This window comes from Anser cygnoides, chromosome 20, assembly GCF_040182565.1.
Source record: "Anser cygnoides isolate HZ-2024a breed goose chromosome 20, Taihu_goose_T2T_genome, whole genome shotgun sequence".
Taxonomy (NCBI): domain Eukaryota; kingdom Metazoa; phylum Chordata; class Aves; order Anseriformes; family Anatidae; genus Anser; species Anser cygnoides.
This window is the reverse complement of record NC_089892.1, coordinates 12,985,768-13,012,207: the sequence shown is the minus strand read 5'-3', so window position 1 is coordinate 13,012,207 and position 26,440 is coordinate 12,985,768.

The window sequence follows — 26,440 nt, the reverse complement described above, 5'->3', positions numbered from 1 at the left end:
CACTGATGATGCACTGCAGTGAGGGCAGAGAGTGCACTGGGACCACAGGAGATGCAGTGCAGTGAGTCCAGAGAGTGCACTGGCACCACTGGGGATGCAGTGTAGTGACTAAAGATTGTGCACTGGCACCACTGGGGATGCAGTGCAGTGAGGCCAGAGAGTACACTGGCACCTCAGGGGCTGCACTGCAGTGAGTCCAGAGAGTGCACTGGCACCACTGGGGATGCAGTGCGGTGAGTCCAGAGAGTGCACTGGCACCACTGGGGATGCACCTCGGTGAGTCCAGAGAGTGCTCTGGGAACACCGGGGATGCAGTGCAGTGAGTGCAGAGAGTGCACTGGCACAACTGGGGATGCAGTGCAGTGAGTCCAGAGAGTGCACTGGCACCACTGGGGATGCACTGCAGTGAGTCCAGAGAGTGCCCTTGCACCACTGGGGATGCAGTGCAGTGAGTCCGGAGAGTGCACTGGCACCACTGGGGATGCACTGCAGTGAGTCCAGAGAGTGCACTGGCACCACTGGGGATGCACTGCAGTGAGTCCAGAGAGTGCACTGTCAGCACTGGGGATGCAGTGCAGTGAGTCCAGAGAGTGCACTGGCACCACTGGGGATGCAGTGCAGTGAGTCCAGAGAGTGCACTGGCACCACTGGGGATGCACTGCAATGAGTCCAGAGAATGCACTGGCACTAATGGGGATGCAGTGCAGTGACTCGAAAGAGTGCACTGGCACCACTGCGGATGCACTGCAGTGAGTCCGGAGAGTGCCCTGGCACCAATGGTGATGCAGTGCAGTGAGTCCAGAGAGTGCAGTGGCACCACTGGGGATGCACTGCAGTGAGTCCAGAGAGTGCACTGGCACCACTGGGGATGCAGTGCAGTGAGTCCAGAGAGTGCTCTGGGAACACTGGGGATGCAGTGCAGAGAGTCCAGAGAGTGCACTTTCACCACTGGGGATGCAGTGCAGTGAGTCCAGAGAGTGCACTGGCACCACTGGGGATGCAAGAGTGACTCGAAAGAGTGCACTAGCACCACTGCGGATGCACTGCAGTGAGTCCGGAGAGTTCCCTGGCACCAATGGTGATGCAGTGCAGTGAGTCCAGAGAGTGCAGTGGCACCACTGGGGATGCAGTGCAGTGACTCCAGAGAGTGCACTGGCACCACTGGGGATGTAATGCAGTGAGTCCAGAGAGTGCACTGGCATCACTGGTGATGAAGTGCAGTGAGTCCAGAGAGTGCACTGGCTCCACTGGGGATGCACTGCAGTGAGTCCAGAGAGTGCACTGGCAGCACTGGGGATGCAGTGCAGTGACTCCAATGAGTGCAGAGGCACCACTGTTGATGCAGTGCTGTGACTCCAGAGAGTGCACTGGCACCACTGGGGATGCAGTGCAGTGAGTCCAGAGAGTGCACTGGCACCACTGGGGATGCAGTGCAGTGAATCCAGAGAGTGCACTGGCACCACTGGTGATGCAGTGTAGTGAGTGCAGAGAGTTCACTGACACCACTGGGGATGCACTGCAGTGAGTCCAGAGAGTGCACTGGCACCACTGGGGATGCACTGCAGTGAGTCCAGAGAGTGCACTGGCACCACTGGGGATGCACTGCAGTGACTCGAAAGAGTGCACTGGCACCACTGCGGATGCACTGAAGTGAGTCCGGAGAGTGCACTGGCACCAATGGTGATGCAGTGCAGTGAGTCCAGAGAGTGCAGTGGCACCACTGGGGATGCAGTGCAGTGAGTCCAGAGAGTGCACTGGCACCACTGGGGATGCAATGCAGTGAGTCCAGGGAGTGCACTGGCACCACTGGGGATGCACTGCAGTGAGTCCAGAGAGTGCACTGGCACCACTGGGGATGCACTGCAGTGAGTCCAGAGAGTGCACTGGCACCACTGGGGATGCACTGCAGTGACTCGAAAGAGTGCACTGGCACCACTGGGGATGCAGTGCAGTGACTCCAGAGAGTGCAGAGGCAGCACTGTTGATGCAGTGCAGTGAGTCCAGATAGTGCACTGGCACCACTGGGGATGCAGTGCAGTGAGTCCAGAGAGTGCACTGGCACCACTGGGGATGCAGTGCAGTGAGTCCAGAGAGTGCACTGGCACCACTGGGGATGCAGTGCAGTGAGTCCAGAGAGTGCACTGGCACCACTGGGGATGCAGTGCAGTGAGTCCAGAGAGTGCACTGGCACCACTGGGGATGCAGTGCAGTGAGTCCAGAGAGTGCACTGGCACCACTGGGGATGCAGTGCAGTGAGTCCAGAGAGTGCACTGGCACCACTGGCGATGCAGTTCAGTGAGTCCAGAGAGTGCACTGGCACCACTGGGGATACACTGCAGTGACTCCAGAGAGTGCACTGGCACCACTGGGGATGCAGTGCAGTGAGTCCAGAGAGTGCACTGGCACCACTGGGGATGCAGTGCAGTGAGTCCAGAGACTGCACTGGCAGCAACTGGAGCTGCACTGCAGTGAGTCCTGAGATTGCACTGACACCACTGGGGATGCAGTGCAGTGAGTCCAGAGAGTGCACTGGCAGCAACTGGAGCTGCACTACAGTGAGTCCAGAGACTACACTGGCACCACTGGGGATGCAGTGCAGTGAGTCCAGAGAGTGCACTGGCTCCACTGTTCATGTAGTGCAGTGAGTCCAAAGAGTGCACTGGCACCATTGGGTATGCAGTGCATGAGTGCAGAGAGTGCACTGGCACCACTGGGGATGCAGTGCAGTGAGTCCAGAGAGTGGACTGGCACCAGTGGGGATGGAGTGCAGTGAGTCCAGAGAGTGCACTGGCACCACTGGGGATGCAGTGCAGTGAGTCCAGAGAGTGCACTGGCTCCACTGGGGATGAAATGTAGTGAGTCCAGAGACTGCACAGGCATCACTGGGGATGCAGTGCAGTGAGTCCAGAGAGTGCACTGGCACCATTGGGATTGCAGTGCAGTGAGTCCAGAGAGTGCACTGGCACCACTTGGGATGCAATGCAGTGAGTCCAGAGAGTGCACTGGGACCACTGGGGATGCAGTGCAGTGAGTCCAGAGAGGGCACGGGCACCACTGGGGATGCAGTGCAGTGAGTCCAGAGAGTGCACTGGCACCTTGGGGATGCAGTGCAGTGAGTCCAGAGAGTGCACTGGCACCACTGGGGATGCAGTGCGGTGAGTCCAGAGAGTGCACTGGCACCAGTGGGGGTGCACTGCAGTGAGTCCAGAGAGTGCACTGGCACCACTGGGGTTGCAGTGCAGTGAGTCCAGAGAGTGCACTGGCACCACTTGGGATGCACTGCAGTGAGTCCAGAGAGTGCACTGGCACCACTGGGGATGCAGTGCTGTGACTCAGAGAGTGCACTGGCACCACTAGGGATGCACTGCAATGAGTCCAGATAGTGCACTGGCACCACTGGGGATGCAGTGCAGTGAGTGCAGAGAGTGCACTGGCACCACTGGGGATGCAGTGCAGTGGGTCCAGAGAGTGCACTGGCACCACTGGGGATGCAGCGCAGTGAGTCCAGAGAGTGCACTGGCACCACTGGGGATGCACTGCAGTGTGTCCAGAGAGTGCACTGGCACCACTGGGGATGCACTGCAGTGAGGGCAGAGAGTGCACTGGGACCACTGGGGATGCAGTGCAGTGAGTCCAGAGAGTGCACTGGCACCACTGAGGATGCAGTGCAGTGACTCCAGAGAGTGCACTGGCACCACTGGGTATGCACTGCAGTGAGTCCAGAGAGTGCACTGGCACCACTGGGGATGCAATGCGGTGAGTCCAGAGAGTGCACTGGCACCACTGGTGATGCAGTACAGTGAGTCCAGTGAGTGCACTGGCACCAATGGGGATGCACTGCAGTGAGGGCAGAGAGTGCACTGGCACCACTGGAGATGCAGTGCAGTGAGTCCAGAGAGTGCACTGGCACCACTGGGGATGCAATGCGATGAGTCCATAGAGTGCGCTGGCACCACTGGGGATGTAGTGCAGTGAGTCCAGAGAGTGCACTGACACCACTGGGGATGCAGTGCGGTGAGTTCAGAGAGTGCACTGGCACCACTGGGGATGCAGTGCAGTGAGTCCAGAGAGTGCACTGGCACCACTGGGGATGCAGTGCAGTGAGTCCTGAGAGTGCACTGGCACCACAGGGGATGCAGTGCAGTGAGTCCAGAGAGTGCACTGGCACCACTGGGTATGCAGTGCAGTGAGTCCAGAGAGTGCACTGGCACCACTGGGGATGCACTGCAGTGAGTCCAGAGAGTGCACTGGCACCACTGGGGATGCAGTGCAGTGAGTCCAGAGAGTGCACTGGCACCTTGGGGATGCACTGCAGTGAGTCCAGAGAGTGCACTGGCACCACTGGGGATGCAGTGCAGTGAGTCCAGAGAGTGCACTGGCACCACTGGGGATGCAGTGCAGTGAGTCCAGAGAGTGCACTGGCACCACTGGGGATGCAGTACAGTGAGTCCAGAGAGTGCACTGGCACCACTGGGGATGCAGTGCAGGGAGTCCAGAGAGTGCACTGGCACCACTGGGGATGAACTGCAGTGAGGGCAGAGAGTGCACTGGCACCACAGGGGATGCAGTGCAGTGAGTCCAGAGAGTGCACTGGCACCACTGGAAATGCACTGCAGTGAGTCCAGAGAGAGCACTGGCACCACTGGGGATGCAGTGTAGTGACAAAAGATTGTGCACTGGCACCACTGGGGATGCAGTGCAGTGAGTCCAGAGAGTGCACTGGCACCACTGGGGATGCAGTGCAGTGAGTCCAGAGAGTGCACTGGCACCACTGGGGATGCAGTGCAGTGAGTCCAGAGAGTGCACTGGCACCACTGGGGATGCAGTACAGTGAGTCCAGAGACTGGACTGGCAGCACTGGGGATGCACTGCAGTGAGGGCAGAGAGTGCACTGGGACCACAGGAGATGCAGTGCAGTGAGTCCAGAGAGTGCACTGGCACCACTGGGGATGCAGTGTAGTGACTAAAGATTGTGCACTGGCACCACTGGGGATGCAGTGCAGTGAGGCCAGAGAGTACACTGGCACCTCAGGGGCTGCACTGCAGTGAGTCCAGAGAGTGCACTGGCACCACTGGGGATGCAGTGCGGTGAGTCCAGAGAGTGCACTGGCACCACTGGGGATGCACCTCGGTGAGTCCAGAGAGTGCTCTGGGAACACCGGGGATGCAGTGCAGTGAGTGCAGAGAGTGCACTGGCACAACTGGGGATGCAGTGCAGTGAGTCCAGAGAGTGCACTGGCACCACTGGGGATGCACTGCAGTGAGTCCAGAGAGTGCCCTTGCACCACTGGGGATGCAGTGCAGTGAGTCCGGAGAGTGCACTGGCACCACTGGGGATGCACTGCAGTGAGTCCAGAGAGTGCACTGGCACCACTGGGGATGCACTGCAGTGAGTCCAGAGAGTGCACTGTCAGCACTGGGGATGCAGTGCAGTGAGTCCAGAGAGTGCACTGGCACCACTGGGGATGAAGTGCAGTGAGTCCAGAGAGTGCACTGGCACCACTGGGGATGCACTGCAATGAGTCCAGAGAATGCACTGGCACTAATGTGGATGCAGTGCAGTGACTCGAAAGAGTGCACTGGCACCACTGCGGATGCACTGCAGTGAGTCCGGAGAGTGCCCTGGCACCAATGGTGATGCAGTGCAGTGAGTCCAGAGAGTGCAGTGGCACCACTGGGGATGCACTGCAGTGAGTCCAGAGAGTGCACTGGCACCACTGGGGATGCAGTGCAGTGAGTCCAGAGAGTGCTCTGGGAACACTGGGGATGCAGTGCAGAGAGTCCAGAGAGTGCACTTTCACCACTGGGGATGCAGTGCAGTGAGTCCAGAGAGTGCACTGGCACCACTGGGGATGCAAGAGTGACTCGAAAGAGTGCACTAGCACCACTGCGGATGCACTGCAGTGAGTCCGGAGAGTTCCCTGGCACCAATGGTGATGCAGTGCAGTGAGTCCAGAGAGTGCAGTGGCACCACTGGGGATGCAGTGCAGTGACTCCAGAGAGTGCACTGGCACCACTGGGGATGTAATGCAGTGAGTCCAGAGAGTGCACTGGCATCACTGGTGATGAAGTGCAGTGAGTCCAGAGAGTGCACTGGCACCACTGGGGATGCACTGCAGTGAGTCCAGAGAGTGCACTGGCAGCACTGGGGATGCAGTGCAGTGACTCCAATGAGTGCAGAGGCACCACTGTTGATGCAGTGCTGTGACTCCAGAGAGTGCACTGGCACCACTGGGGATGCAGTGCAGTGAGTCCAGAGAGTGCACTGGCACCACTGGGGATGCAGTGCAGTGAATCCAGAGAGTGCACTGGCACCACTGGTGATGCAGTGTAGTGAGTGCAGAGAGTTCACTGACACCACTGGGGATGCACTGCAGTGAGTCCAGAGAGTGCACTGGCACCACTGGGGATGCACTGCAGTGAGTCCAGAGAGTGCACTGGCACCACTGGGGATGCACTGCAGTGACTCGAAAGAGTGCACTGGCACCACTGCGGATGCACTGAAGTGAGTCCGGAGAGTGCACTGGCACCAATGGTGATGCAGTGCAGTGAGTCCAGAGAGTGCAGTGGCACCACTGGGGATGCAGTGCAGTGAGTCCAGAGAGTGCACTGGCACCACTGGGGATGCAATGCAGTGAGTCCAGGGAGTGCACTGGCACCACTGGGGATGCAGTGCAGTGAGTCCAGAGAGTGCACTGGCACCACTGGGGATGCAGTGCAGTGATTCACGAGAGTGCACTGGCACCACTGGGGATGCAGTGCAGTGAGTCCAGAGAGTGGACTGGCACCACTGGGGATGCAGTGCACTGAGTCCAGAGAGTGCACTGGCACCACTGGGGATGCAGTGCAGTGAGTCCAGAGAGTGCACTGGCACCAGTGGGGGTGCACTGCAGTGAGTCCAGAGAGTGCACTGGCACCACTGGTGTTGCAGTGCAGTGAGTCCAGAGAGTGCACTGGCACCACTGGGGATGCACTGCAGTGAGTCCAGAGAGTGCACTGGCACCACTGGGAATGCAGTGCAGTGACTCAGAGAGTGCACTGGCACCACTGGGGATGCAGTGCAGTGAGTCCAGAGAGTGCACTGGCACCACTGGGGATGCAGTGCAGTGAGTCCAGAGAGTGCACTGGCACCACTGGGGATGCAGTGCAGTGAGTCCAGGGAGTGCACTGGCACCACTGGGGATGCAGTGCAGTGAGTCCAGACAGTGCCCTGGCACCACAGGGGATGCACTGCAGTGAGTCCAGAGAGTGCACTGGCACCACTGGGGATGCAGTGCAGTGAGTCCAGAGAGTGCACTGGCACCACTGGGGATGCAGTGCAGTGAGTCCACAGAGTGCACTGGCACCACTGGGGATGCACTGCAGTGAGGGCAGAGAGTGCACTGGCACCACTGGGGATGCACTGCAGTGAGTCCAGAGAGTGCCCTGGCACCACTGGGGATGCAGTGCAGTGAGTCCAGAGAGTGCACTGGCACCATTGGGGATGCACTGCAGTGAGTCCAGAGAGTGCACTGGCACCACTGTGGATGCAGTGCAGTGAGTCCAGAGAGTGCACTGGCACCACTGGGGATGCACTGCAGTGATTCCAGAGAGTGCACTGGCACCACTGGGGATGCACTGCAGTGAGTCCAGAGAGTGCACTGGCACCACTGGGGATGCACTGCAGTGAGTCCAGAGAGTGCACTGGCACCACTGGGGATGCAGTGCAGTGACTCCAGAGAGTTCAGAGGCACCACTGTTGGTGCAGTGCTGTGACTCCAGAGAGTGCACTGGCACCACTGGGGATGCAGTGCAGTGAGTCCAGAGAGTGCACTGGCACCACTGGGGATGCAGTGCAGTGAGTCCAGAGAGTGCACTGGAACCACTGGGGATGCACTGCAGTGAGTCCAGAGAGTGCACTGGCATCACTGGTGATGAAGTGCAGTGAGTCCAGAGAGTGCACTGGCACCACTGGGGATGCACTGCAGTGAGTCCAGAGAGTGCACTGGCAGCACTGGGGATGCAGTGCAGTGACTCCAATGAGTGCAGAGGCACCACTGTTGATGCAGTGCTGTGACTCCAGAGAGTGCACTGGCACCACTGGGGATGCAGTGCAGTGAGTCCAGAGAGTGCACTGGCACCACTGGGGATGCAGTGCAGTGAGTCCAGAGAGTGCACTGGCACCACTGGTGATGCAGTGCAGTGAGTGCAGAGAGTTCACTGACACCACTTGTGATGCACTGCAGTGAGTCCAGAGAGTGCACTGGCACCACTGGGGATGCACTGCAGTGAGTCCAGAGAGTGCACTGGCACCACTGGGGATGCACTGCAGTGACTCGAAAGAGTGCACTGGCACCAATGGTGATGCAGTGCAGTGAGTCCAGAGAGTGCAGTGGCACCACTGGGGATGCAGTGCAGTGAGTCCAGAGAGTGCACTGGCACCACTGGGGATGCAATGCAGTGAGTCCAGAGAGTGCACTGGCACCACTGGGGATGCAGTGCAGTGAGTCCAGAGAGTGCACTGGCACCACTGGGGATGCAGTGCAGTGATTCACGAGAGTGCACTGGCACCACTGGGGATGCAGTGCAGTGAGTCCAGAGAGTGGACTGGCACCACTGGGGATGCAGTGCACTGAGTCCAGAGAGTGCACTGGCACCACTGGGGATGCAGTGCAGTGAGTCCAGAGAGTGCACTGGCACCAGTGGGGGTGCACTGCAGTGAGTCCAGAGAGTGCACTGGCACCAAAGGTGTTGCAGTGTAGTGAGTCCAGAGAGTGCACTGGCACCACTGGGGATGCACTGCAGTGAGTCCAGAGAGTGCACTGGCACCACTGGGAATGCAGTGCAGTGACTCAGAGAGTGCACTGGCACCAATGGGGATGCACTGCAATGAGTCCAGAGAGTGCACTGGCACCACTGGGGATGCAGTGCAGTGAGTCCAGAGAGTGCACTGGCACCACTGGGGATGCACTGCAGTGAGTGCAGAGAGTGCACTGGCACCACTGGGGATGCAGTGCAGTGAGTCCAGAGAGTGCACTGGCACCACTGGGGATGCAGTGCAGTGAGTCCAGAGAGTGCACTGGCACCACTGGGGATGCACTGCAGTGAGTCCAGAGAGTGCCCTTGCACCACTGGGGATGCACTGCAGTGATTCCGGAGAGTGCACTGGCACCACTGGGGATGCACTGCAGTGAGTCCAGAGAGTGCACTGGCACCACTGGGGATGCACTGCAGTGAGTCCAGAGAGTGCACTGGCACCACTGGGGATGCAGTGCAGTGACTCCAGAGAGTGCAGAGGCACCACTGTTGGTGCAGTGCTGTGACTCCAGAGAGTGCACTGGCACCACTGGGGATGCAGTGCAGTGAGTCCAGAGAGTGCACTGGCACCACTGGGGATGCAGTGCAGTGAGTCCAGAGAGTGCACTGGCACCACTGGGGATGCAGTGCAGTGACTCCAGAGAGTGCACTGGCACCACTGGGGATGCACTGCAGTGATTCCAGAGAGTGCACTGGCACCACTGGGTATGCACTGCAGTGAGTCCAGAGAATGCTCTGGCACCACTGGGGATGCAGTTCAGTGAGTCCAGAGAGTGCACTGGCACCACTGGGGATACACTGCAGTGACTCCAGAGAGTGCACTGGCACCACTGGGGATGCAGTGCAGTGAGTCCAGAGAGTGCACTGGCACCACTGGGGATGCAGTGCAGTGAGTCCAGAGACTGCACTGGCAGCAACTGGAGCTGCACCGCAGTGAGTCCTGAGATTGCACTGGCACCACTGGGGATGCAGTGCGGTGAGTCCAGAGAGTGCACTGGCACCAGTGGGGGTGCACTGCAGTGAGTCCAGAGAGTGCACTGGCACCACTGGGGTTGCAGTGCAGTGAGTCCAGAGAGTGCACTGGCACCACTTGGGATGCACTGCAGTGAGTCCAGAGAGTGCACTGGCACCACTGGGGATGCAGTGCAGTGACTCAGAGAGTGCACTGGCACCACTGGGGATGCACTGCAATGAGTCCAGATAGTGCACTGGCACCACTGGGGATGCAGTGCAGTGAGTGCAGAGAGTGCACTGGCACCACTGGGGATGCAGTGCAGTGGGTCCAGAGAGTGCACTGGCACCACTGGGGATGCAGCGCAGTGAGTCCAGAGAGTGCACTGGCACCACTGGGGATGCACTGCAGTGTGTCCAGAGAGTGCACTGGCACCACTGGGGATGCACTGCAGTGAGGGCAGAGAGTGCACTGGGACCACTGGGGATGCAGTGCAGTGAGTCCAGAGAGTGCACTGGCACCACTGAGGATGCAGTGCAGTGACTCCAGAGAGTGCACTGGCACCACTGGGTATGCACTGCAGTGAGTCCAGAGAGTGCACTGGCACCACTGGGGATGCAATGCGGTGAGTCCAGAGACTGCACTGGCACCACTGGTGATGCAGTACAGTGAGTCCAGTGAGTGCACTGGCACCAATGGGGATGCACTGCAGTGAGGGCAGAGAGTGCACTGGCACCACTGGAGATGCAGTGCAGTGAGTCCAGAGAGTGCACTGGCACCACTGGGGATGCAATGCGATGAGTCCACAGAGTGCGCTGGCACCACTGGGGATGTAGTGCAGTGAGTCCAGAGAGTGCACTGACACCACTGGGGATGCAGTGCGGTGAGTTCAGAGAGTGCACTGGCACCACTGGGGATGCAGTGCAGTGAGTCCAGAGAGTGCACTGGCACCACTGGGGATGCAGTGCAGTGAGTCCTGAGAGTGCACTGGCACCACAGGGGATGCAGTGCAGTGAGTCCAGAGAGTGCACTGGCACCACTGGGGATGCAGTGCAGTGAGTCCAGAGAGTGCACTGGCACCACTGGGGATGCACTGCAGTGAGTCCAGAGAGTGCACTGGCACCACTGGGGATGCAGTGCAGTGAGTCCAGAGAGTGCACTGGCACCTTGGGGATGCACTGCAGTGAGTCCAGAGAGTGCACTGGCACCACTGGGGATGCAGTGCAGTGAGTCCAGAGAGTGCACTGGCACCACTGGGGATGCAGTGCAGTGAGTCCAGAGAGTGCACTGGCACCACTGGGGATGCAGTGCAGTGAGTCCAGAGAGTGCACTGGCACCACTGGGGATGCAGTACAGTGAGTCCAGAGAGTGCACTGGCACCACTGGGGATGCAGTGCAGGGAGTCCAGAGAGTGCACTGGCACCACTGGGGATGCAGTGCAGTGAGTCCAGAGAGTGCACTGGCACCACTGGGGATGCAGTGCAGTGAGTCCAGAGAGTGCACTGGCACCACTGGGGATGCAGTGCAGTGAGTCCAGAGAGTGCACTGGCACCACTGGGGATGCAGTGCAGTGAGTCCAGAGAGTGCACTGGCACCACTGGGGATGCAGTGCAGTGAGTCCAGAGAGTACAGTGGCACCACTGGGGATGCAGTACAGTGAGTCCAGAGACTGGACTGGCAGCACTGGGGATGCACTGCAGTGAGGGCAGAGAGTGCACTGGGACCACAGGGGATGCAGTGCAGTGAGTCCAGAGAGTGCACTGGCACCACTGGGGATGCAGTGTAGTGACTAAAGATTGTGCACTGGCACCACTGGGGATGCAGTGCAGTGAGGCCAGAGAGTACACTGGCACCTCAGGGGCTGCACTGCAGTGAGTCCAGAGAGTGCACTGGCACCACTGGGGATGCAGTGCGGTGAGTCCAGAGAGTGCACTGGCACCACTGGGGATGCACCTCGGTGAGTCCAGAGAGTGCTCTGGGAACACCGGGGATGCAGTGCAGTGAGTGCAGAGAGTGCACTGGCACAACTGGGGATGCAGTGCAGTGAGTCCAGAGAGTGCACTGGCACCACTGGGGATGCACTGCAGTGAGTCCAGAGAGTGCCCTTGCACCACTGGGGATGCACTGCAGTGAGTCCAGAGAGTGCACTGTCAGCACTGGGGATGCAGTGCAGTGAGTCCAGAGAGTGCACTGGCACCACTGGGGATGCACTGCAATGAGTCCAGAGAATGCACTGGCACTAATGGGGATGCAGTGCAGTGACTCGAAAGAGTGCACTGGAACCACTGCGGATGCACTGCAGTGAGTCCGGAGAGTGCCCTGGCACCAATGGTGATGCAGTGCAGTGAGTCCAGAGAGTGCACTGGCAGCACTGGGGATGCAGTGCAGTGACTCCAATGAGTGCAGAGGCACCACTGTTGATGCAGTGCTGTGACTCCAGAGAGTGCACTGGCACCACTGGGGATGCAGTGCAGTGAGTCCAGAGAGTGCACTGGCACCACTGGGGATGCAGTGCAGTGAGTCCAGAGAGTGCACTGGCACCACTGGTGATGCAGTGCAGTGAGTGCAGAGAGTTCACTGACACCACTTGTGATGCACTGCAGTGAGTCCAGAGAGTGCACTGGCACCACTGGGGATGCACTGCAGTGAGTCCAGAGAGTGCACTGGCACCACTGGGGATGCACTGCAGTGACTCGAAAGAGTGCACTGGCACCACTGCGGATGCACTGCAGTGAGTCCGGAGAGTGCACTGGCACCAATGGTGATGCAGTGCAGTGAGTCCAGAGAGTGCAGTGGCACCACTGGGGATGCAGTGCAGTGAGTGCAGAGAGTGCACTGGCACCACTGGGGATGCAATGCAGTGAGTCCAGAGAGTGCACTGGCACCACTGGGGATGCAGTGCAGTGAGTCCAGAGAGTGCACTGGCACCACTGGGGATGCAGTGCAGTGATTCACGAGAGTGCACTGGCACCACTGGGGATGCAGTGCAGTGAGTCCAGAGAGTGGACTGGCACCACTGGGGATGCAGTGCACTGAGTCCAGAGAGTGCACTGGCACCACTGGGGATGCAGTGCAGTGAGTCCAGAGAGTGCACTGGCACCAGTGGGGGTGCACTGCAGTGAGTCCAGAGAGTGCACTGGCACCAAAGGTGTTGCAGTGCAGTGAGTCCAGAGAGTGCACTGGCACCACTGGGGATGCACTGCAGTGAGTCCAGAGAGTGCACTGGCACCACTGGGAATGCAGTGCAGTGACTCAGAGAGTGCACTGGCACCAATGGGGCTGCACTGCAATGAGTCCAGAGAGTGCACTGTCAGCACTGGGGATGCAGTGCAGTGAGTCCAGAGAGTGCACTGGCACCACTGGGGATGCACTGCAGTGAGTGCAGAGAGTGCACTGGCACCACTGGGGATGCAGTGCAGTGAGTCCAGAGAGTGCACTGGCACCACTGGGGATGCAGTGCAGTGAGTCCAGAGAGTTCCCTGGCACCACAGGGGATGCACTGCAGTGAGTCCAGAGAGTGCACTGGCACCACTGGGGATGCAGTGCAGTGACTCCAGAGAGTGCACTGGCACCACTGGGGATGCAGTGCAGTGAGTCCACAGAGTGCACTGGCACCACTGGGGATGCACTGCAGTGAGGGCAGAGAGTGCACTGGCACCACTGGGGATGCACTGCAGTGAGTCCAGGGAGTGCCCTGGCACCACTGGGGATGCAGTGCAGTGAGTCCAGAGAGTGCACTGGCACCATTGGGGATGCACTGCAGTGACTCCAGAGAGTGCAGAGGCACCACTGTTGGTGCAGTGCTGTGACTCCAGAGAGTGCACTGGCACCACTGGGGATGCAGTGCAGTGAGTCCAGAGAGTGCACTGGCACCACTGGGGATGCAGTGCAGTGAGTCCAGAGAGTGCACTGGAACCACTGGGGATGCACTGCAGTGAGTCCAGAGAGTGCACTGGCACCACAGGGGATGCAGTGCAGTGAGTCTAGAGAGTGCACTGGCACCAGTGGGTATGCACTGCTTGACTCGAAAGAGTGCACTGGCACCACTGCGGATGCACTGCAGTGAGTCCGGAGAGTGCCCTGGCACCAATGGTGATGCAGTGCAGTGAGTCCAGAGAGTGCACTGGCACCACTGGGGATGCAGTGCAGTGAGTCCAGAGAGTGCACTGGCACCACTGGGGATGCACTGCAGTGATTCCAGAGAGTGCACTGGCCCCACTGGGGATGCAGTGCAGTTAGTCCAGAGAGTGCACTGGCACCACTGGGGATGCAGTGCAGTGAGTCCAGAGAGTGCACTGGCACCACTGGGGATGCAGTGCAGTGACTCCAGAGAGTGCAGAGGCAGCACTGTTGATGCAGTGCTGTGACTCCAGAGAGTGCACTGGCACCACTGGGGATGCAGTGCAGTGAGTCCAGAGAGTGCACTGGCACCACTAGGGACGCAGTGCACTGAGTCCAGAGAGTGCACTGGCACCACTGGTGATGCAGTGCAGTGAGTCCAGAGAGTGCACTGGCACCACTGGCGATGCAGTGCAGTGAGTCCAGAGAGTGCACTGGCAGCACTGGGGATGCACTGCAGTGAGTCCAGAGAGTGCTCTGGCACCACTGGGGATGCAGTTCAGTGAGTCCTGAGATTGCACTGGCACCACTGGCGATGCACTACAGTGAGTCCAGAGACTACACTGGCACCACTGGGGATGCAGTGCAGTGAGTCCAGAGAGTGCACTAGCACCACTGTTCATGCAGTGCAGTGAGTCCAAAGAGTGCACTGGCACCATTGGGTATGCAGTGCATGAGTGCAGAGAGTGCACTGGCACCACTGGGGATGCAGTGCAGTGAGTCCAGAGAGTGGACTGGCACCAGTGGGGATGGAGTGCAGTGAGTCCAGAGAGTGCACTGGCACCACTGGGGATGCAGTGCAGTGAGTCCAGAGAGTGCACTGGCACCACTGGGGATGAACTGTAGTGAGTCCAGAGACTGCACAGGCATCACTGGGGATGCAGTGCAGTGACTCCAGAGAGTGCACTGGCACCACTGGGGATGCAGTGCAGTGAGTCCAGAGAGTGCACTGGCACCACTTGGGATGCAATGCAGTGAGTCCAGAGAGTGCACTGGCACCACTGGGGATGCACTGCAGTGAGTCCAGAGAGGGCACGGGCACCACTGGGGATGCAGTGCAGTTGAGTCCAGAGAGTGCACTGGCACCTTGGGGATGCAGTGCAGTGAGTCCAGAGAGTGCACTGGCACCACTGGGGATGCAGTGCGGTGAGTCCAGAGAGTGCACTGGCACCAGTGGGGGTGCACTGCAGTGAGTCCAGAGAGTGCACTGGCACCACTGGGGTTGCAGTGCAGTGAGTCCAGAGAGTGCACTGGCACCACTTGGGATGCACTGCAGTGAGTCCAGAGAGTGCACTGGCACCACTGGGAATGCAGTGCAGTGAGTCCAGAGAGTGCACTGGCACCACTGAGGATGCAGTGCAGTGACTCCAGAGAGTGCACTGGCACCACTGGGGATGCACTGCAGTGAGTCCAGAGAGTGCACTGGCACCACTGGGGATGCAATGCGGTGAGTCCAGAGAGTGCACTGGCACCACTGGGGATGCAGTGCAGTGAGTCCAGAGAGTGCACTGGCACCACTGGAGATGCAGTACCGTGAGTCCAGTGAGTGCACTGGCACCACTGGGGATGCACTGCAGTGAGGGCAGAGAGTGCACTGGCACCACTGGAGATGCAGTGCAGTGAGTCCAGAGAGTGCACTGGCACCACTGGGGATGCAATGCGATGAGTCCACAGAGTGCGCTGGCACCACTGGGGATGTAGTGCAGTGAGTCCAGAGAGTGCACTGACACCACTGGGGATGCAGTGCGGTGAGTTCAGAGAGTGCACTGGCACCACTGGGGATGCAGTGCAGTGAGTCCAGAGAGTGCACTGGCACCACTGGGGATGCAGTGCAGTGAGTCCAGAGAGTGCACTGACACCACAGGGGATGCAGTGCAGTGAGTCCAGCGAGTGCACTGGCACCACTGGGGAAGCAGTGCAGTGAGTCCAGAGAGTGCAATGGCACCACTGGGGATGCACTGCAGTGAGTCCAGAGAGTGCACTGGCACCACTGGGGATGCAGTGCAGTGAGTCCAGAGAGTGCACTGGCACCTTGGGGATGCACTGCAGTGAGTCCAGAGAGTGCACTGGCACCACTGGGGATGCAGTGCAGTGAGTCCAGAGAGTGCACTGTCAGCACTGGGGATGCAGTGCAGTGAGTCCAGAGAGTGCACTGGCACCACTGGGGATGCAGTGCAGTGAGTCCAGAGAGTGCACTGGCACCACTGGGGATGCAGTACAGTGAGTCCAGAGAGTGCACTGGCACCACTGGGGATGCAGTGCAGGGAGTCCAGAGAGTGCACTGGCACCACTGGGGATGCAGTGCAGTGAGTCCAGAGAGTGCACTGGCACCACTGGGGATGCACTGCAGTGAGTCCAGAGAGTGCACTGGCAGCACTGGGGATGCAGTGCAGTGACTCCAATGAGTGCAGAGGCACCACTGGGGATGCACTGCAGTGAGTCCAGAGAGTGCACTGGCACCACTGGGGATGCACCCCGGTGAGTCCAGAGATTGCACTGGCACCACTGGGGATGCAGTGCAGTGTGTCCAGAGAGTGCACTGGCACCACTGGGGATGCACTGCAGTGAGGGCAGAGAGTGCACTGGGACCACTGGGGATGCAGTGCAGTGAGTCCAGAGAGTGCACTGGCACCACTGAGGATGCAGTGCAGTGACTCCAGAGAGTGCACTGGCACCACTGGGTATGCACTGCAGTGAGTCCAGAGAGTGCACTGGCACCACTGGGGATGCAATGCGGTGAGTCCAGAGAGTGCACTGGCACCACTGGGGATGCAGTGCAGTGAGTCCAGAGAGTGCACTGGCACCACTGGAGATGCAGTACAGTGAGTCCAGTGAGTGCACTGGCACCACTGGGGATGCACTGCAGTGAGGGCAGAGAGTGCACTGGCACCACTGGAGATGCAGTGCAGTGAGTCCAGAGAGTGCACTGGCACCACTGGGGATGCAATGCGATGAGTCCACAGAGTGCGCTGGCACCACTGGGGATGTAGTGCAGTGAGTCCAGAGAGTGCACTGACACCACTGGGGATGCAGTGCGGTGAGTTCAGAGAGTGCACTGGCACCACTGGGGATGCAGTGCAGTGAGTCCAGAGAGTGCACTGGCACCACTGGGGATGCAGTGCAGTGAGTCCAGAGAGTGCACTGACACCACAGGGGATGCAGTGCAGTGAGTCCAGCGAGTGCACTGGCACCACTGGGGAAGCAGTGCAGTGAGTCCAGAGAGTGCACTGGCACCACTGGGGATGCAGTGCAGTTAGTCCAGAGAGTGCACTGGCACCACTGGGGATGCAGTGCAGTGACTCCAGAGAGTGCACTGGCACCACTGGGGATGCAGTGCAGTGAGGGCAGAGAGTGCACTGGCACCACTGGAGATGCAGTGCAGTGAGTCCAGAGAGTGCACTGGCACCACTGGGGATGCAATGCGATGAGTCCACAGAGTGCGCTGGCACCACTGGGGATGCACTGCAGTGACTCGAAAGAGTGCACTGGCACCACTGCGGATGCACTGCAGTGAGTCCGGAGAGTGCACTGGCACCAATGGTGATGCAGTGCAGTGAGTCCAGAGAGTGCAGTGGCACCACTGGGGATGCAGTGCAGTGAGTGCAGAGAGTGCACTGGCACCACTGGGGATGCAATGCAGTGAGTCCAGAGAGTGCACTGGCACCACTGGGGATGCAGTGCAGTGAGTCCAGAGAGTGCACTGGCACCACTGGGGATGCAGTGCAGTGATTCACGAGAGTGCACTGGCACCACTGGGGATGCAGTGCAGTGAGTCCAGAGAGTGGACTGGCACCACTGGGGATGCAGTGCACTGAGTCCAGAGAGTGCACTGGCACCACTGGGGATGCAGTGCAGTGAGTCCAGAGAGTGCACTGGCACCAGTGGGGGTGCACTGCAGTGAGTCCAGAGAGTGCACTGGCACCAAAGGTGTTGCAGTGCAGTGAGTCCAGAGAGTGCACTGGCACCACTGGGGATGCACTGCAGTGAGTCCAGAGAGTGCACTGGCACCACTGGGAATGCAGTGCAGTGACTCAGAGAGTGCACTGGCACCAATGGGGCTGCACTGCAATGAGTCCAGAGAGTGCACTGTCAGCACTGGGGATGCAGTGCAGTGAGTCCAGAGAGTGCACTGGCACCACTGGGGATGCACTGCAGTGAGTGCAGAGAGTGCACTGGCACCACTGGGGATGCAGTGCAGTGAGTCCAGAGAGTGCACTGGCACCACTGGGGATGCAGTGCAGTGAGTCCAGAGAGTGCCCTGGCACCACAGGGGATGCACTGCAGTGAGTCCAGAGAGTGCACTGGCACCACTGGGGATGCAGTGCAGTGACTCCAGAGAGTGCACTGGCACCACTGGGGATGCAGTGCAGTGAGTCCACAGAGTGCACTGGCACCACTGGGGATGCACTGCAGTGAGGGCAGAGAGTGCACTGGCACCACTGGGGATGCACTGCAGTGAGTCCAGGGAGTGCCCTGGCACCACTGGGGATGCAGTGCAGTGAGTCCAGAGAGTGCACTGGCACCATTGGGGATGCACTGCAGTGACTCCAGAGAGTGCAGAGGCACCACTGTTGGTGCAGTGCTGTGACTCCAGAGAGTGCACTGGCACCACTGGGGATGCAGTGCAGTGAGTCCAGAGAGTGCACTGGCACCACTGGGGATGCAGTGCAGTGAGTCCAGAGAGTGCACTGGAACCACTGGGGATGCACTGCAGTGAGTCCAGAGAGTGCACTGGCACCACAGGGGATGCAGTGCAGTGAGTCTAGAGAGTGCACTGGCACCAGTGGGTATGCACTGCTTGACTCGAAAGAGTGCACTGGCACCACTGCGGATGCACTGCAGTGAGTCCGGAGAGTGCCCTGGCACCAATGGTGATGCAGTGCAGTGAGTCCAGAGAGTGCACTGGCACCACTGGGGATGCAGTGCAGTGAGTCCAGAGAGTGCACTGGCACCACTGGGGATGCACTGCAGTGATTCCAGAGAGTGCACTGGCCCCACTGGGGATGCAGTGCAGTTAGTCCAGAGAGTGCACTGGCACCACTGGGGATGCAGTGCAGTGAGTCCAGAGAGTGCACTGGCACCACTGGGGATGCAGTGCAGTGACTCCAGAGAGTGCAGAGGCAGCACTGTTGATGCAGTGCTGTGACTCCAGAGAGTGCACTGGCACCACTGGGGATGCAGTGCAGTGAGTCCAGAGAGTGCACTGGCACCACTAGGGACGCAGTGCACTGAGTCCAGAGAGTGCACTGGCACCACTGGTGATGCAGTGCAGTGAGTCCAGAGAGTGCACTGGCACCACTGGCGATGCAGTGCAGTGAGTCCAGAGAGTGCACTGGCAGCACTGGGGATGCACTGCAGTGAGTCCAGAGAGTGCTCTGGCACCACTGGGGATGCAGTTCAGTGAGTCCTGAGATTGCACTGGCACCACTGGCGATGCACTACAGTGAGTCCAGAGACTACACTGGCACCACTGGGGATGCAGTGCAGTGAGTCCAGAGAGTGCACTAGCACCACTGTTCATGCAGTGCAGTGAGTCCAAAGAGTGCACTGGCACCATTGGGTATGCAGTGCATGAGTGCAGAGAGTGCACTGGCACCACTGGGGATGCAGTGCAGTGAGTCCAGAGAGTGGACTGGCACCAGTGGGGATGGAGTGCAGTGAGTCCAGAGAGTGCACTGGCACCACTGGGGATGCAGTGCAGTGAGTCCAGAGAGTGCACTGGCACCACTGGGGATGAACTGTAGTGAGTCCAGAGACTGCACAGGCATCACTGGGGATGCAGTGCAGTGACTCCAGAGAGTGCACTGGCACCACTGGGGATGCAGTGCAGTGAGTCCAGAGAGTGCACTGGCACCACTTGGGATGCAATGCAGTGAGTCCAGAGAGTGCACTGGCACCACTGGGGATGCACTGCAGTGAGTCCAGAGAGGGCACGGGCACCACTGGGGATGCAGTGCAGTTGAGTCCAGAGAGTGCACTGGCACCTTGGGGATGCAGTGCAGTGAGTCCAGAGAGTGCACTGGCACCACTGGGGATGCAGTGCGGTGAGTCCAGAGAGTGCACTGGCACCAGTGGGGGTGCACTGCAGTGAGTCCAGAGAGTGCACTGGCACCACTGGGGTTGCAGTGCAGTGAGTCCAGAGAGTGCACTGGCACCACTTGGGATGCACTGCAGTGAGTCCAGAGAGTGCACTGGCACCACTGGGAATGCAGTGCAGTGACTCAGAGAGTGCACTGGCACCACTGGGGATGCACTGCAATGAGTCCAGATAGTGCACTGGCACCACTGGGGATGCAGTGCAGTGAGTCCAGAGAGTGCACTGGCACCACTGGGGATGCACTGCAGTGAGTCCAGAGAGTGCACTGGCAGCACTGGGGATGCAGTGCAGTGACTCCAATGAGTGCAGAGGCACCACTGGGGATGCACTGCAGTGAGTCCAGAGAGTGCACTGGCACCACTGGGGATGCAGTGCAGTGTGTCCAGAGAGTGCACTGGCACCACTGGGGATGCACTGCAGTGAGGGCAGAGAGTGCACTGGGACCACTGGGGATGCAGTGCAGTGAGTCCAGAGAGTGCACTGGCACCACTGAGGATGCAGTGCAGTGACTCCAGAGAGTGCACTGGCACCACTGGGGATGCACTGCAGTGAGTCCAGAGAGTGCACTGGCACCACTGGGGATGCAATGCGGTGAGTCCAGAGAGTGCACTGGCACCACTGGGGATGCAGTGCAGTGAGTCCAGAGAGTGCACTGGCACCACTGGAGATGCAGTACCGTGAGTCCAGTGAGTGCACTGGCACCACTGGGGATGCACTGCAGTGAGGGCAGAGAGTGCACTGGCACCACTGGAGATGCAGTGCAGTGAGTCCAGAGAGTGCACTGGCACCACTGGGGATGCAATGCGATGAGTCCACAGAGTGCGCTGGCACCACTGGGGATGTAGTGCAGTGAGTCCAGAGAGTGCACTGACACCACTGGGGATGCAGTGCGGTGAGTTCAGAGAGTGCACTGGCACCACTGGGGATGCAGTGCAGTGAGTCCAGAGAGTGCACTGGCACCACTGGGGATGCAGTGCAGTGAGTCCAGAGAGTGCACTGACACCACAGGGGATGCAGTGCAGTGAGTCCAGCGAGTGCACTGGCACCACTGGGGAAGCAGTGCAGTGAGTCCAGAGAGTGCAATGGCACCACTGGGGATGCACTGCAGTGAGTCCAGAGAGTGCACTGGCACCACTGGGGATGCAGTGCAGTGAGTCCAGAGAGTGCACTGGCACCTTGGGGATGCACTGCAGTGAGTCCAGAGAGTGCACTGGCACCACTGGGGATGCAGTGCAGTGAGTCCAGAGAGTGCACTGGCACCACTGGGGATGCAGTGCAGTGAGTCCAGAGAGTGCACTGGCACCACTGGGGATGCAGTGCAGTGAGTCCAGAGAGTGCACTGGCACCACTGGGGATGCAGTACAGTGAGTCCAGAGAGTGCACTGGCACCACTGGGGATGCAGTGCAGGGAGTCCAGAGAGTGCACTGGCACCACTGGGGATGCAGTGCAGTGAGTCCAGAGAGTGCACTGGCACCACTGGGGATGCACTGCAGTGAGTCCAGAGAGTGCACTGGCAGCACTGGGGATGCAGTGCAGTGACTCCAATGAGTGCAGAGGCACCACTGGGGATGCACTGCAGTGAGTCCAGAGAGTGCACTGGCACCACTGGGGATGCACCCCGGTGAGTCCAGAGATTGCACTGGCACCACTGGGGATGCAGTGCAGTGTGTCCAGAGAGTGCACTGGCACCACTGGGGATGCACTGCAGTGAGGGCAGAGAGTGCACTGGGACCACTGGGGATGCAGTGCAGTGAGTCCAGAGAGTGCACTGGCACCACTGAGGATGCAGTGCAGTGACTCCAGAGAGTGCACTGGCACCACTGGGTATGCACTGCAGTGAGTCCAGAGAGTGCACTGGCACCACTGGGGATGCAATGCGGTGAGTCCAGAGAGTGCACTGGCACCACTGGGGATGCAGTGCAGTGAGTCCAGAGAGTGCACTGGCACCACTGGAGATGCAGTACAGTGAGTCCAGTGAGTGCACTGGCACCACTGGGGATGCACTGCAGTGAGGGCAGAGAGTGCACTGGCACCACTGGAGATGCAGTGCAGTGAGTCCAGAGAGTGCACTGGCACCACTGGGGATGCAATGCGATGAGTCCACAGAGTGCGCTGGCACCACTGGGGATGTAGTGCAGTGAGTCCAGAGAGTGCACTGACACCACTGGGGATGCAGTGCGGTGAGTTCAGAGAGTGCACTGGCACCACTGGGGATGCAGTGCAGTGAGTCCAGAGAGTGCACTGGCACCACTGGGGATGCAGTGCAGTGAGTCCAGAGAGTGCACTGACACCACAGGGGATGCAGTGCAGTGAGTCCAGCGAGTGCACTGGCACCACTGGGGAAGCAGTGCAGTGAGTCCAGAGAGTGCACTGGCACCACTGGGGATGCACTGCAGTGAGTCCAGAGAGTGCACTGGCACCACTGGGGATGCAGTGCAGTGACTCCAGAGAGTGCACTGGCACCACTGGGGATGCAGTGCAGTGAGGGCAGAGAGTGCACTGGCACCACTGGAGATGCAGTGCAGTGAGTCCAGAGAGTGCACTGGCACCACTGGGGATGCAATGCGATGAGTCCACAGAGTGCGCTGGCACCACTGGGGATGTAGTGCAGTGAGTCCAGAGAGTGCACTGACACCACTGGGGATGCAGTGCGGTGAGTTCAGAGAGTGCACTGGCACCACTGGGGATGCAGTGCAGTGAGTCCAGAGAGTGCACTGGCACCACTGGGGATGCAGTGCAGTGAGTCCAGAGAGTGCACTGACACCACAGGGGATGCAGTGCAGTGAGTCCAGCGAGTGCACTGGCACCACTGGGGAAGCAGTGCAGTGAGTCCAGAGAGTGCACTGGCACCACTGGGGATGCACTGCAGTGAGTCCAGAGAGTGCACTGGCACCACTGGGGATGCAGTGCAGTGACTCCAGAGAGTGCACTGGCACCACTGGGGATGCAGTGCAGTGAGTCCACAGAGTGCACTGGCACCACTGGGGATGCACTGCAGTGAGGGCAGAGAGTGCACTGGCACCACTGGGGATGCACTGCAGTGAGTCCAGGGAGTGCCCTGGCACCACTGGGGATGCAGTGCAGTGAGTCCAGAGAGTGCACTGGCACCATTGGGGATGCACTGCAGTGACTCCAGAGAGTGCAGAGGCACCACTGTTGGTGCAGTGCTGTGACTCCAGAGAGTGCACTGGCACCACTGGGGATGCAGTGCAGTGAGTCCAGAGAGTGCACTGGCACCACTGGGGATGCAGTGCAGTGAGTCCAGAGAGTGCACTGGAACCACTGGGGATGCACTGCAGTGAGTCCAGAGAGTGCACTGGCACCACAGGGGATGCAGTGCAGTGAGTCTAGAGAGTGCACTGGCACCAGTGGGTATGCACTGCTTGACTCGAAAGAGTGCACTGGCACCACTGCGGATGCACTGCAGTGAGTCCGGAGAGTGCCCTGGCACCAATGGTGATGCAGTGCAGTGAGTCCAGAGAGTGCACTGGCACCACTGGGGATGCAGTGCAGTGAGTCCAGAGAGTGCACTGGCACCACTGGGGATGCACTGCAGTGATTCCAGAGAGTGCACTGGCCCCACTGGGGATGCAGTGCAGTTAGTCCAGAGAGTGCACTGGCACCACTGGGGATGCAGTGCAGTGAGTCCAGAGAGTGCACTGGCACCACTGGGGATGCAGTGCAGTGACTCCAGAGAGTGCAGAGGCAGCACTGTTGATGCAGTGCTGTGACTCCAGAGAGTGCACTGGCACCACTGGGGATGCAGTGCAGTGAGTCCAGAGAGTGCACTGGCACCACTAGGGACGCAGTGCACTGAGTCCAGAGAGTGCACTGGCACCACTGGTGATGCAGTGCAGTGAGTCCAGAGAGTGCACTGGCACCACTGGCGATGCAGTGCAGTGAGTCCAGAGAGTGCACTGGCAGCACTGGGGATGCACTGCAGTGAGTCCAGAGAGTGCTCTGGCACCACTGGGGATGCAGTTCAGTGAGTCCTGAGATTGCACTGGCACCACTGGCGATGCACTACAGTGAGTCCAGAGACTACACTGGCACCACTGGGGATGCAGTGCAGTGAGTCCAGAGAGTGCACTAGCACCACTGTTCATGCAGTGCAGTGAGTCCAAAGAGTGCACTGGCACCATTGGGTATGCAGTGCATGAGTGCAGAGAGTGCACTGGCACCACTGGGGATGCAGTGCAGTGAGCCCAGAGAGTGGACTGGCACCAGTGGGGATGGAGTGCAGTGAGTCCAGAGAGTGCACTGGCACCACTGGGGATGCAGTGCAGTGAGTCCAGAGAGTGCACTGGCACCACTGGGGATGAACTGTAGTGAGTCCAGAGACTGCACAGGCATCACTGGGGATGCAGTGCAGTGACTCCAGAGAGTGCACTGGCACCACTGGGGATGCAGTGCAGTGAGTCCAGAGAGTGCACTGGCACCACTTGGGATGCAATGCAGTGAGTCCAGAGAGTGCACTGGCACCACTGGGGATGCACTGCAGTGAGTCCAGAGAGGGCACGGGCACCACTGGGGATGCAGTGCAGTTGAGTCCAGAGAGTGCACTGGCACCTTGGGGATGCAGTGCAGTGAGTCCAGAGAGTGCACTGGCACCACTGGGGATGCAGTGCGGTGAGTCCAGAGAGTGCACTGGCACCAGTGGGGGTGCACTGCAGTGAGTCCAGAGAGTGCACTGGCACCACTGGGGTTGCAGTGCAGTGAGTCCAGAGAGTGCACTGGCACCACTTGGGATGCACTGCAGTGAGTCCAGAGAGTGCACTGGCACCACTGGGAATGCAGTGCAGTGACTCAGAGAGTGCACTGGCACCACTGGGGATGCACTGCAATGAGTCCAGATAGTGCACTGGCACCACTGGGGATGCAGTGCAGTGAGTCCAGAGAGTGCACTGGCACCACTGGGGATGCACTGCAGTGAGTCCAGAGAGTGCACTGGCAGCACTGGGGATGCAGTGCAGTGACTCCAATGAGTGCAGAGGCACCACTGGGGATGCACTGCAGTGAGTCCAGAGAGTGCACTGGCACCACTGGGGATGCACCCCGGTGAGTCCAGAGATTGCACTGGCACCACTGGGGATGCAGTGCAGTGTGTCCAGAGAGTGCACTGGCACCACTGGGGATGCACTGCAGTGAGGGCAGAGAGTGCACTGGGACCACTGGGGATGCAGTGCAGTGAGTCCAGAGAGTGCACTGGCACCACTGAGGATGCAGTGCAGTGACTCCAGAGAGTGCACTGGCACCACTGGGGATGCACTGCAGTGAGTCCAGAGAGTGCACTGGCACCACTGGGGATGCAATGCGGTGAGTCCAGAGAGTGCACTGGCACCACTGGGGATGCAGTGCAGTGAGTCCAGAGAGTGCACTGGCACCACTGGAGATGCAGTACAGTGAGTCCAGTGAGTGCACTGGCACCACTGGGGATGCACTGCAGTGAGGGCAGAGAGTGCACTGGCACCACTGGAGATGCAGTGCAGTGAGTCCAGAGAGTGCACTGGCACCACTGGGGATGCAATGCGATGAGTCCACAGAGTGCGCTGGCACCACTGGGGATGTAGTGCAGTGAGTCCAGAGAGTGCACTGACACCACTGGGGATGCAGTGCGGTGAGTTCAGAGAGTGCACTGGCACCACTGGGGATGCAGTGCAGTGAGTCCAGAGAGTGCACTGGCACCACTGGGGATGCAGTGCAGTGAGTCCAGAGAGTGCACTGACACCACAGGGGATGCAGTGCAGTGAGTCCAGCGAGTGCACTGGCACCACTGGGGAAGCAGTGCAGTGAGTCCAGAGAGTGCACTGGCACCACTGGGGATGCACTGCAGTGAGTCCAGAGAGTGCACTGGCACCACTGGGGATGCAGTGCAGTGAGTCCAGAGAGTGCACTGGCACCTTGGGGATGCACTGCAGTGAGTCCAGAGAGTGCACTGGCACCACTGGGGATGCAGTGCAGTGAGTCCAGAGAGTGCACTGGCACCACTGGGGATGCAGTGCAGTGAGTCCAGAGAGTGCACTGGCACCACTGGGGATGCAGTGCAGTGAGTCCAGAGAGTGCACTGGCACCACTGGGGATGCAGTACAGTGAGTCCAGAGAGTGCACTGGCACCACTGGGGATGCAGTGCAGGGAGTCCAGAGAGTGCACTGGCACCACTGGGGATGCAGTGCAGTGAGTCCAGAGAGTGCACTGGCACCACTGGGGATGCACTGCAGTGAGTCCAGAGAGTGCACTGGCAGCACTGGGGATGCAGTGCAGTGACTCCAATGAGTGCAGAGGCACCACTGGGGATGCACTGCAGTGAGTCCAGAGAGTGCACTGGCACCACTGGGGATGCACCCCGGTGAGTCCAGAGATTGCACTGGCACCACTGGGGATGCAGTGCAGTGTGTCCAGAGAGTGCACTGGCACCACTGGGGATGCACTGCAGTGAGGGCAGAGAGTGCACTGGGACCACTGGGGATGCAGTGC